General features: G+C 47.6%; 1 pseudogene; it reads left to right on the top strand.

Moving 5' to 3' along the window:
- Positions 1-10,178: 10,178 nt before the first annotated feature.
- LOC145405945 (uncharacterized) lies at positions 10,179-10,996 on the top strand (annotated as a pseudogene).
- Positions 10,997-11,272: the final 276 nt, after the last annotated feature.

Genomic DNA, 11,272 nt, shown 5'->3' with positions numbered 1-11,272 from the left:
ACACACAGAAGTCCGTTCTTTTCACAGTGTTCACTTTAGTCCAAATAATGTTCCATTAAATTTAAGTGTTGCACATTAACTTTTCCCAAGTTTTTTTAAGTTTCCAAAGCCAAAACAAAGAAGGTTAGTTACGTTAAATTTCTTTTCTACTTAGTCTTTTCTCCCAACTTGAAAACCTTAACACAACACACCGTTTTTTTCACTGCACAACACTCAAAATTCCCGTGTGGTCTAGTGGAGAAGTTCTTGCTGTTTATTCACTGTCAGAGCCCGAGAGTATCACTGGCAGGCGTCCAAGGGGTGCATCGGTGGGTAGTGGTGATGGCGTACCGACTACAGAAGACTCTGAAGACAGCCGCAAACTCACGTCGAGCGGTGACTCCACTGTAGCTGATGTGCTGGGCTGTGGCTCGGAGCATGAGGGCCTGTCTTGGGGGGAGGCAACGGAGTGGAACCAGGGCTTGGCACAGCGGGGGTCACGGGCCTGAAAAAACTGTCAATCGTTGACTGATGCAAGGACCGGCGATTCTGGCGATTGATGATGCGCTGCCGGAAAGCACGCACTTCCTCCACGAGTCCCAAGGGCCCCATCTCCCTGTCGCAGTCCGGGTGTTCCAGGTAGTCTAGGACGAACTCTAGATGTTCCCGGAGTGCGCTCAGCTTGGGGATGGCTGGAGTAGTGTCCTGCTGGGCGGAGTCTGCATCATCATCGCCTTCGTCGTCGGAATCTTCCATGTCGGGACTGACACCAGCAACCGAAGACGCGATCTCGATATCAGACAACGTCTGATACCCAGGATCGCCCTCGTCGTCGTCCAACCACTCACGAACATCGTCCACATCAACATCGTCGCCGTGCGTACGTAGCCGTGCATGGAAGTCATCCACGTCAAACCCTAGGAAATCGTACTCCACATCTGTTCCGAGAAGCAGACGAGACCAACCATTTTCAAGAGTTTTCACAGGGACTTCCTTCCATGCACTAGCCCAGTTGTACAGCGCAGACTTGATGTTGTAGCGGCGAAGGTTTTCCAAAGTCCGCTTGCCTCGAGTGTCACGTCCTTCCCTGCGCTCGTCCTGCGTCTCGAGAACCACCATCACCTCGTCCAGGAACTTCCGACGGTACAGGCGCTTTGTTGCCACGATCACTCCTTGGTCCATTGGTTGAATGAGAGCAGTCGTATTAGGTGGCAGAAACATGCACCTAATACGGCCATTCTCAGCAACCAAGTCCTTGTCGCACGGGTGGGCAGGTGCATTGTCGAGGAGAAGGAGAGCCTTTACCTGGTCGCGAGGAATTCCCAGTGTCTTCGTCTGGTAATGTATGACCTCCTTGACGAAGTGATGGTGAAACCAGTCTTTGAAAATCACAGCTGTGAACCATGCTTTCAAAGAATGGTACCATACGACAGGAAGGACATCCATCACCCCACGAAGGCACCGAGGCTGCTTTGCACGGCCAACAATAACGGGCTTAAGCCGGTGCATGCCGTTAGCATTGGCACAACACAAAGCAGATATCCGTTCCTTAGAAAGCTTGCGGCCAGGTACACGCTTCTCCGTCTCATCGGCGAGAGTGTTCGTTGGCACCGAAGCGATAGAATAGGCCAGTTTCGTCAGCGTTATAGACTTGACCGAGAGTGAGGCCCTCCCTGTCGATCAAGCCTTTCACCTTGTGCCGAAACTCGTCCACTCCATCCTCGTTAGCGTCCAATGCTTCGCCATGTGCTTTACGGTTAGTAAGGCCATGTCGCAGCTTGAACGCGAAGAGCCAACCCTCGGATGCCTTGAAGTCTAGGGCGTCGTGAAGCCTTGCAAACTTCTCAGCAGCAGCCTTCAGCTCCGTTCCACGTACCATCACACCAGCTGCACGTTGCTGTCGATACCAAATCAACGTGGAGCGGTCGATCTCTGCATACTTGGGAGTAAACATAACCTTCCTCTCCACGTTGCGTTTGCTTCTCGACGAGAAGTCAGCCGTGTACTGCATGAGCTTGTCTCGGGAACGCTTGATATCAAACAAAGTCGACCGGGCCAGGTTGAACTCGCGGAGACTGCGAGAGGACGACCAACCCGCATCAACCTTCTCCAATATCTCCCGTTTCTTCTCCAGAGTCAACACCACTCTCTTCCTTTTCTCAGGAGGCGGGGCCATCATCACACACACTAAGAGTAGGGCAGAGAGCAGCAGGAGGCCTTGCAGCAAGTACGGCACCACCACAAAAGCGAGCACGTGGGCAGCCATGACGAAGAGCGCAGGTCCAGTCGCGGTGAGAGACAGGCGGGAAGTGGGGAGGATGCAGCGGCGCTCTATCGGACGTCGGAGGAATGACGAACCAAAACAATGCTCTCACGCGGCGCGCGCGGCAAGTTCAAATTACGGACGGCAAAAAATCGGTTTTTTTTCCAATTTTTTTGGATTTTCGGACCATTTTGGGAATGTTTGATCCCAGGACGATAAGGTTCGGTTAGTGGGGATGTTCGGTTATTGGGCGTCCGGATATTAGAGTGATTACTGTACTATTATTCTGATGAGTGTGCTGCATCACATCTGTGGTTGTGAAAATCGGTCTGGATGATGATGATAATGGTGATGGCGGTGGTGGTGATGATGATGATAATGATAATGAATTTGTCATATCATGCAAATTTTTTATGACAGTAGTAGACTGGATATGGAAGTTGTGCAGATTGGCCTGGGAGGAAGGTAGAGTCCTGGAAGATTGGAAGTCAGGTATAATTATTCCCCAGTATCCCTGCTTGTCATAAAAGGCGACTAAAAGGGTTGGCGTAGGGTTAGTGCCCCTCCCTGGAAAACAACTAACTAAAAAAACAAACAAGAAGCCTCAGACAAGGACTGACCAAACGATGACGACCCAGGACCGGACAAAGGACTTGGTAATGGCTACATGGAATGTAAGAGGAGCAAATGATGAGGTGAAAGAGAGAGAGATTGTCCAGGTGCTTGAGGATGTGAAAGTGGATGTATGTGGAATAACTGAAACAAAATGGAGAGGAGAAAGTATGAGAGAATGGGAGTATGGATGGGGTATATGTGCAGGAGTAGGTGAGAATGAGAGGACAAAGGAAGGAGTATGTATAGTTGTGAGTAAAAGATGGAAGAAGAGCATAAGACAGTATGGATCAGTTGGGTCAAGGATCGTGTGGGTAAAGTTGAAAGTTGGTATACAAATGTGGGCAATTGTGTGTGTGTATGCACCAACGCAATATCGTCCTAGCAGAGTGAGAGAAGAGTTCTGGACAAATGTGGAAGTGTGCATGGAAAAGTTTGGAAGGAATGAGAGAGTGTTTTTGATCGGTGATATGAATGGTAAAATAGGGAATGTGAAGGTGGATGGAATAGTTGGTGAGTGAGGTGTGCCTGCTGAGATAGATGGGAATGGCAGTGCGTTAGTGGACATTAGTGCTGGGAGAGGGTTGGTGGTAGCCAATACCCTCTTCAGGCATAAAATGATCCACAGGTATACATGAAGAGTGTTGAGAAGGGTGGGTGGTGAACTGAATGAAAGGAAGGCAATGATTGATTTGTGTATGTGGATGAAAGGATGCGAAGATGTGTAATGGATGCAAGAGCGTATAGAGGTTGGGGGAGCGGACTTTCTGACCACTGCTTGGTGGTGGCCAGAATTAGGATCCAAGTAAGATGGAGGAATAGAAGAAGGGAAAGACGAGAGGAAGGAGTAGTTGCAAGGAGAGTGGAAAGGTTACAAGAAGATGAGAAAAAGGCAGAGTATAAGAGAGAAGTGGAGGAACGAGTGGGCAAATATGAATTGGAGCAGATGGGAGACGTGGAAGGTGTGTGTAAGATATTTACAGAAGAAATATGTGCAGCGTGTGATGTGGTGTGTGGGAGGAAGAGAAGACAGAGGGGGGTGCAACGAACAGCGTAGTGGACTGAAGAGGTGAGACAGGCTGTGGCACAAAAGAAGAAAGCATACAATGAATGGATGAGAAATAGGGACGTGGAAGAAGTTGAGAGGCGGAAGAGAGAGTTATATGTAGAAAGAAAGAGAGAGGTGAAAAGATTAGTAAGAGAGAGTAAGAAGAGAGTGGATGAGGAATTTGGAAGAAATTTGAGTGTAAAGTGGAGGGACTAAGAAAATGTTCTGGAAAGAGGTGAAGAGAGTAAGACAGGGTGGAAGTGAAGTTAGCAGGGGAAAGATAAAAATGGTAGATTATTAGTGGAGAAAGAAGAAAAAGTGAGCAGATGAAGAGAACACTTTAAGGAATTGTTGAACATACAGGATGGAAGTAATGCGTGTATAAGTGGCTAGGAGAAGGAGGGAGGTGAGAAGACAGGAAGAAATCAGTAGGATAGAAGTTGTGGAAGCAATGAAGAAAGTTAAATTGGGGAAAGCCCCAGGAATTGATGGAGTGTGTGGTGAAATGCTGAAGCATGGGCGAGAGATAGTAATAGAATGGATGTGGAAGATGTGCAGACTGGCCTGGGAGGAAGGTAGAGTCCTGGAGGATTGGAAGTCAGATATAATTATTCCCTTGTACAAAGGAAAAGGGGAAAAAGAAGTGTGTGGTAATCATAGGGGCATTTGTCTTCTTAGTATAATAGGAAAAGTGTATGGTAGGATACTTATTGACAGAGTTAGAGAAAGAACAGAGGAATTAGTTGGAGAAGAACAGGGAGGCATTAGGAAAGGAAGAGGTTGTGTAGATCAGATATTCATTCTTAGATCTTTACTGGAAGAGTTTCTAGAGAAGGGAAAGAAGTTGTATGCGGCTTTCATGGATTTGGAGAAAGCATATGACAGGGTGGATAGGCAAGGATTGTGGAAAGTATTAAGAATATATGGAGTAGATGGGAAGTTGTTGAATGCTGTGAAGAGTATGTATGATGGTGCTAAGGTTGCAGTGCGTGTGGATAGTGAACTGAGTGAGTTTGTCTATTTGAAGGTTGGACTGAAACAGCGATGTGTCATGTCTCCATGGTTGTTCAATCTGTACATGGATTGGGTAATAAAAGAGATACAAGGTAGGGTAGTGGATGTTGGAGCGGCCCTAATGAGAGAGGCAGTGTTTGGAAACTCCCTGTACTGTTGTTTGCAGATGATATTGTGTTGTTGAGTGAAGACGAAGGGGAGCTGCAAGGCTTGGTGAATGAGTTTGGGAGAGTGTGTAAAAACTGAAATCTAAAGGTGAATGTAGGGAAGCGTAAAGTTATGGTCTTCGAGAGAATTGAAGCCACTGAATGTACAGTGAGGCTGGATGAGGAGGAAATGAAAAATGTGAGTATGTTTAAGTACTTGGATAGTGTGATGAGTAAGGGTGGAAGTTTAGAGGGTGAAGTGCTTGAAAGGGTTCAGCAGGGAAGAAAGGCTGCAGGTTCACTGAAAGCAGTGATATAATAGGGAAGTGAGCATAGAAGTAAAACAAGTCAAAGCTTGGACCTTCTTGGAAGGACACAAGAGTATGAGTAGTGGAAATGAGTTATTTGAGAGGAGCGTGTGGAGATACACGGAGAGACAGACTGACAAATGAGGAAGTGAAGGAGCATTTGGTAAGTGGATGTGATAGAAAGCATTAGGAGAAATACACTGAAATGGTTTGGCAATGTGGAGAGGATGGAGAGCGAGAGACAAATGAGAAGAGTGTATGTGAATGAGGTGGAGGGGGAGACCAAGGATGAGATGGGGAGATGAAGTAGAGAGATATATCAAAGAGGGGGTGTAGGCTGGGTAGAGGGCAGTGAAATGGCAGGGAACAGGGCGAAATAGAGGCAATTTGTTTGTGACCACCTGTTATGGGATTAAGGCTATAGATAGATATATAGAAAATATAGAGTTTGTAAAGTGTTGTTCCGGCTTAACACTGTATGAATGTGAACTCAGTGGAATACAGGCTCAAGCTGACCTTTTATACAGTCCACCATCCTGCTGTTCAGGGATAGAGAGGGAGCTGAGGGAAGTGTATATATCCAGGCAGTGGATCCGACTGGTTTTATCAGTGCCACCACATGAAGGCATCTCATTTGCTGTCAGTACAAGTCGTTGGCAAATAAGTATACTCTGATCACTTGAGGGAGGGAGAGAGTATTGCTTAAAATCCCATAGCGTACCTCTCATTTTCCATTCACTCATCATCCAATCCTACGTTGCCCCATGAGGAGTGTAGGAGCCCGGGGCTAGGCAAGTCGGTCCTGACATTTAAGATGAGAGTGACCAGCCTCACTCATCCCTGAGTGGCATTATGTGAGCAATAAACCCCAACCACCCTTTGGATATAAACCTTCACTGGCTCAATCTGATTGGAGCGCCATAATTACCCACTAAACCACCAGGCGCCACACCATAATCCTGTAAGGGGAGGCGACAAACAAATCACCTCCATGTCGCCCTATAATGCTGGTGTAAAATTGGTTTCTCTGGGTTCTCTAAACAGGAAGGATCACACAAAACACATCCATGATACACTCTAATAGTGCAAGGTGAGCTAACAAGCCCTGAGTGGCGATACTTATAGAATCATTGTTGTCCTTATACTCTAGTTACAATTTTGGCATATTCAGCCTGAGATACATAGGCAGTGTGAGGTAAAAGGTCAGTCTGAGAAATGGGGTCTTAATCTGAGGGCCTGAAGGGACCTTTACTCCGAGTGTGCTGGAGAGACCGCCACACAGTCTATACACCAACGAAAGGAGGAGATCCAGGAGGTGAGTCTATGTCTGTACTGCAGGATGTTGTTGAAATATATCTGTCAGGCAAAAGTCCAAAAGGGAGAGACCACAATTCTTGTCCCGAAAGTGGGGTGTTATGCTATGTGTTCAGAGCCCAACTCCTTGTTCCCTGGACACGAGTGACTGATCTGGGGTTCCCTTCAAGACCGGGTCTAGAGCATGCAACTAGAGAAACAGGGCATAAAAACTCGGGTCGACCAACCTTACACGTATATTGCCGCAAAGATACTCAATACCAAACACAATACAACGTACAGATTAATACACTCTGAGACACAGAGGACCCGGGTTGGGCTACTGGTGACTGGGCAGCTACAGGTGTCATCCATGTGTGGGAGGGGTCACGTCAGGCATGCTCTCCTGCAGGAGACACGGGACCACCGTCAGAGGCCGGGTCCTCCAAGGTGGGCTGCTGGGCGGTGTAGAGGGAGGCCTTTCCCTGGTGAGGCCTTGGTGGGTAGGTCAGCCCTCAGGACTGGGGCCGAATAGGGCGAGCAGGGGCACTTCCCTGCACCTATTCCTGGGGGAGGACTGCTCGTCAGTGGGGCTGGGAAGGTCTCAGTCGGGAGTCCTGGGGACACCCCTGTGTGGCTGAGGGCTGAGGCCTTGCTCAGGTTGAGAGGCCGTCAGAGGCTGCCTGCGGCATCTCCTCCTCTGGAGGGATGTAGGGGCGCTGGCTGCAGGGAGCGTATCCCCAGACTCACTATGGGGCCGCTTCTGATCCTCTCTAGCTGCAACTCCGCTGGGGGACTGGCTCTGTGGAAAGAGTGAGTGTCCCACTCAGCCTCTGGATGGGGGAGGCGTGCCTCAATCGGTAGAGAAGTGGCCTGCCGTTTTAACAGACCCAAGTTGAAATCCCTGCTGGAGCAGGGAACAGTTTAAGGATTTGAATTTCATTAAATCAGGCTTTACTGATCTACCAGAAGACCCGCCGACATGTCGTAAAAATACCCCCACTAATTCCAATACACCAGTCCTGTATGAGACAGCCCTAGCATATATTCAATATGGACGGTGGGTGTTAATGCCGAAGTGGTGACATGTAAAGGTGTATGGTATGTAGGAGGATTGCTGGGCCTTGATAGCAGGCTGTGAAGCCTATGCCCAGAGTCAAAAAAAAAAAAAAAAAAAAGGGACGTTACCCTCGAGGGGCGTCACAGGCGTAGCAGATGAAGGAAGGACAGTGGCCGTTCCCTCCCTGACAGGCACTGGGGGCGCCGCCCCGGTTCTTCTTTACCCTGAGACAGCAGGTGAGAGGACTGTGGTTGTTCTCTCCCCGGCGCGGACGGTGGCCGTCCCCGCGGTCCTGCTCCCTGTGGAGGCGGCAGATGAGGGACAAACAGTGGCCATTCCCTCCCCAGCACAGATGGTGGCCGTCGCCATGGTTCTGCCTTGCCCTGGGACAGCAGATGAGAGAAGGATGGTGGCCGTTCTCTCCCCTGCGCAGACGGTGGCCGTCAACGAGGTTCTGCTCCCAGCAGAGGCTGCAGGTGAGGGAAGGATGGTGGCCATTCCCTCCCAGGGGCGGACGGTGGCCATCGCCGCGGTCCTGCAAGGGGTGGTAGACAAGCGTATGGTGGCCGGCTTCTCCCCGACGGGGACAATGGCCGTCGTCACTGTTCTGCCTGGGACTGTCAAGGAGCAAGTCCCACCCCAATCCTGGTGAGTGCTGGTCTGGCCCGAGAGTAGTGCGACGGGGTGGCGTACTTCCCGCGGGGTCCGTTGAGGGGAAGAGGGGTGTCTGGTGATAGGGGACGTATGCCCGTTTGGCTCGGGCCCTTTCCGCGCCTCTCTGTGGGCTCCTCTTGGTGCTGGTCTTCCCGGTGCTGGTATTTCATATTCGTGTTCCCTACGTGTCAGTCACAAACCCATTCGTGTTCCCTACGTGTCAGTCACAAACCCATTCGTGTTCCCTACGTGTCAGTCACAAACCCATTCGTGTTCCCTAAGTGTCAACAGATGAGTTGACGGAGGGTTAGTGCCCCTCTCCGTAAAACAACTAAGTAAAACACAGTTAGACAAGTGGCCACCCCAGTACGTTTCAAGCTGAATGTGTATTTAAGCGAGAAATTTTCATTCACTAGTTATATAATTTTTAGTCCATTTTCTGATTTAGTGTTCATTCTACCCTCTTTTGTTGTATATGAACTCTATATACCTTTACATCAGTAAATTTTCAATAGTTAATTTTGGAGTTATTACAAACGACAACTTTGTATCTTAGCATGGTAATGAGAATGTTGATGTCAATGATTCGTTGATACCATTAAATTGCAAACACATTTGGTTGTTAATTTTAATTATAGCAATAAAATGTTCAGTCTATAAATAAACATGTCAATCGTGTGAGTTTAGTGGTTGTTAGGCTTATTATTCTCCATTTGCTACATTCTAGCAATTGATAGGGGAATGTAGGTGGCAACGGTGTTATTGGACGCAAACAAACAGACAGCCATGGCGTGTGTAGGTGAGCAAGGCAACTTATTAAGCCATTACTTTTTACGTTCAGCTTCGGACTTACTTTTATGGATGTTATATAGACCATAAAACCTACGTCCATGCTTAGAGGGACCTCTGGATATTCGGCTGATGGTTTTAATTAAACTAAAGGAGGCGAGTCACCTCCACATCCTAATTATATATTTATATGTTATCTTTCAGATTTTCAGTGTTTTAATTTTGGTAAATATACGCTGTAAGCAGCAAAAGCACCTTACCAAATCAGTTCTTCCTGATAGTCTCTTATATTTTTCTGATCATTTGTGGGATGGTAAATAAACATTTCTTGTTAAATCTTGTGCCCCGTGTTTTCAGCTGTTCCTCTGTGACAGCTCTTGTTTGATTCAACAGCCTAATGGCGGAAGGGACTGTTCCAACCTAACCTAGCTTAATTGTACCTAATAATTTAACCGAACCTAACCTAAGCTCCATTTGAGTAATTGGGATATGAAATCCACCTTTGAGTACCGGTACGTCGAGTGTCTTACATGACACCATAAACAAACAACCATGGGTACGGCTCAGGGAAAGTGATGATAATAATGGGGGAAGGTTCTCAGGAAGAAAAAGTGGTAAAATTATTGTTTAAGCCCCCAACTCCCCTTTCATTTTAGTTTGGTATTATTTTACAAGTGGACAATATGCAGTTTTGGAATTTTAGCACCATTAACATATAGTATAGTCCCTAAGGATCACAATGAACCCCCATTATCCCATTTGGAAATTGATATTTTCAGAGATAATGAATTTTATTTTCCAAAAAAACCCTACCTTGGATCTTCACTCAGCCACTCCGGGTAAAAAATGCGTGCGTTCGTACGTGTGTTTCTCATCCCTTCGACCGCGCATACGTCTCGTAGGTCTGTATCACCCACTTATAGGCCTACTTTAGGTCACGTGATGGAATTCTGCCAATAAATTTGAATCCCGCTCTTTGATTCAAACTGGATGGAAAATTCAAATCCTCGCTATGGCCTCTGAAGAAGAAAGACGTGCTGTGTGTCCCGGGTGTGATATTGGTTATTTACCGGTACGAGTGATTAAGCGTTTCCACTCAGAACCTGAGGAGGCTATTGAATTTTTTAGAAGACACGGTGTATTACCTTCTGAAGTCTATTGCCCAGACTGTCAGGAACCGTGTAAATTTAGAAAAGACAAACATCAGTGGTACTGTGGTCGGTACAGAAGTACGGAAAAAACAAGAAATGGGTCCAGTGTAGTTTTTGTGTGTCTGACCACAAAGGACGTTTTTTGGACAACACACACCTTCCTGCCTGGCAAATTATACCGTTCATAAACCACTAGATTCAAAAGTTCTGGAACCACGACGTTATTATCACGTGTCTGAAGTGGTCATCAAAGACAAGTGTGGACTGGCGAAGCTTTTGCTCTGAAGTGCCCCTTTCCTGGCTACAGAACCAGTCACCCATCGGGGGACCTGGCGTTGTCGTCGAGATTGACGAGACATTTTTTGTGAGGGAAAAATATGATCGTGGGAGAGACCTAAGGGACATGTGGCTTTTTGGAGGGATTGAAAGGGTCGGGAAAAGGTTTTTCTTGGTGCCTTTGATGAAAGGGAATCAAGTACTTGACAGGAGTGCTGCAACCCTTGTACCTATTATCAAAAAATTCATTCGGCCAGGTAGCATTGTTAACAGTGACGGTTGGGCAGCCTATTGATGCTTGGCGGACAAGGGGTACACGCATCATGTAATTAACCACAAGGAGGCATTTGTGGACCCAGATGACCCTACCATCAATACACAGACCATTGAAAGACTGGCGTGACGTCAAGGAGTGGTCTAAGCGTCCTGGACTACGGACTGAATATTTTGAGCAGTACTTCTCTAGGTATCTGTTTCTTCACGCGAACCCTGAGCAAACGCTACACCACTTCCTTATTGCTGCAGCCGCTCTGTACCCGCCACAGTCAGATCAGCCACGTGAACGACCTGGTGTTGTTGCCGCTATTCCAACTGGCCTACCCCCGGAAGACGACGACAACCCAGACGACGCTCGTCCTGGACCATCGTATCTCTAGAGTAAGGTTCCGCTAGGATAGGT

The sequence above is a fragment of the Coenobita brevimanus genome, chromosome 8, assembly GCF_032717465.1.
Source record: "Coenobita brevimanus isolate Jiangsu-jjx chromosome 8, ASM3271746v2, whole genome shotgun sequence".
Classification (NCBI taxonomy): Eukaryota; Metazoa; Arthropoda; class Malacostraca; order Decapoda; family Coenobitidae; genus Coenobita; species Coenobita brevimanus.
Note: the sequence above shows the minus strand (reverse complement) of the source record. Positions and strands in the feature narration are given on the sequence as shown.